Source organism: Propithecus coquereli, unplaced genomic scaffold (genome assembly GCF_000956105.1).
Source record: "Propithecus coquereli isolate 6110/MARCELLA unplaced genomic scaffold, Pcoq_1.0 Scaffold386, whole genome shotgun sequence".
Classification (NCBI taxonomy): Eukaryota; Metazoa; Chordata; class Mammalia; order Primates; family Indriidae; genus Propithecus; species Propithecus coquereli.
Genome location: NW_012149574.1, coordinates 1,275,130 through 1,277,023, shown reverse-complemented (window position 1 = coordinate 1,277,023; position 1,894 = coordinate 1,275,130). Strand labels below are relative to the sequence as shown.

General features: G+C 46.5%; 1 pseudogene; it reads left to right on the top strand.

Moving 5' to 3' along the window:
• Positions 1 to 201: 201 nt before the first annotated feature.
• LOC105816733 lies at positions 202 to 1,725 on the top strand (annotated as a pseudogene).
• The last annotated feature ends 169 nt before the right edge of the window (positions 1,726 to 1,894 follow it).

The following is a 1,894-nucleotide window of genomic DNA, read 5'->3' as shown; positions in this document are numbered from 1 at the left end:
TCTTGTAGAGCCAGATCCACAGGCACAGAGACCAATGCCATAGCCATAGGCACAGAGGGCAGAGCCACAGTCCCAGAGGGTGAAGACTCAAGCCATAGAAGATTATTCCCAGGCCTTGAACCTTAATGGTATTTGCACTGCTGAATTTCAAAGTTGCTAAGTACTGGTGACTCCTTTCTTCCTTAATTTTTCCATTTTAAAATGGGAACATCAGACTCTGCCAGGTTGAGTTCTGTGGGTCATGTGGCCACTGCCTTGGTCTCTGGGGCCTCTTGAGGACTCAGCCCTTCAACGACTACGTGATGCAAACATCACCTTCACCAAAGGCAGATGCTACCACTGGGTGCACCGTGGCAGTCATTCGTGCAGTGGTGAACATCCAGTTTGATGAGGCACTAACCACCCATCCTAAATGCCCTGGAAGTGCAAGGCCAAGAGACCAAGCTGGTTTTCGAGGTGGCCTAGCATTCAGGTGAGAGCACAGTAAGGACCATTGCTATGGATGGTACAGAAGGCTGAGTTAGAGGCCAGAAAATCCTGGATTCTAGTGCACCAATCAAAATTCCTGTTGGTCTTGAGACTTTGGGCAGAATCATGAATGTCACTGGAGAACATATTGATGAGAAAGGTCCCATCAAAACCAAACAATTTGCTCCTCTTCATGCTGAGGGTCCTGAATTCATGGAAATGAGTGTTGAGCAGGAAATTCTGGTGACTGGTATCAAGGATGTCATGGGGTTGCTAACTCCCCATGACAAGGGTGGCAAAATTGGGCTCTTTGGTGGCACTGGAGTTGACAAGACTATAATGATCAGGGAGTTAACGATGTTGCCAGAGCCCATGGTGGTTACTCTTTGTTTGCTGGTGTTAGTGAGAGGACCTGTGAGAGAGCAATGACTTGTACAATGAAATGACTGAGTCTGGTGCTATCAACCTAAAAGATGCTACATCAAGGGTAGCACTGGTGTGTACAGTCAAATGAATGAACTGCCTGGTGCTTGTGTCTGCATAGCTCTGACTGGACTGACAGTGGCTAAATACTTCAGAGACCAAGAAGGTCAACATGTACTGTTGTTTATTGATAACATCTTTTGCTTCACCCAGGCTGGCTCAATGGTGTCAGCCTTATTAGGCAGAATCCCTTCTGCTGTGGGTTATCATCCTACCCTGGCCAGTGACATGCGGAAAAGAATCACTATCACCAAGAAGGGATCTGTCACCCCTGCACAGGCTCTCTGTGTGCCTGCTGATAACCTGACTGCCCTGCCACTACCTTTGCCCATTTGGATGCTATCACTGTGCTGTCCCATGCGATATGTGAGCTGGGCATCTATCCAGCTTTGGATCCTCTAGACTCCACCTTTCACATTATGGATTCCCACATTGTTGACAATGAGCATTATGATGTTGTTCGTAAGATGCAAAAGATCCTGCAGGACTACAGATCCCTCCAGGACATCACTGCCATGCTGAGTATGGATGAACTTTCTGAGAAAGACAAACTGACTGTGTCCCATGCATGGAAAAATACAGCATTTCTTGTCTCAGCCATTTCAGGTTGCTGAGGTCTTCACAGGTCATATGCAGAAGCTAGTAACCATCAAGGAGATCACAAAAGGATTCCAGCAGATCTTGGCAAGTGAATATGACCATCTCCCAGAACAGGCCTTCTACATGGTAGACCCACTGAAAACACTATGGCCAAAGCTGATATATGCTGGCTGAAAAGCATTCATCATGAGGGGTCTTTCCGACAAATTTAGCATTCATCCTCTGTACTGTCCCTCTCCTTGCCCCTAATCCAAAAAGCTTCAGTTTTCTGTATAAGCCACACAAGAGTCTTGACTAAAGACATCATGCTCTGTCTGAAGAGAGTTTAAGGTTTCTGATACAA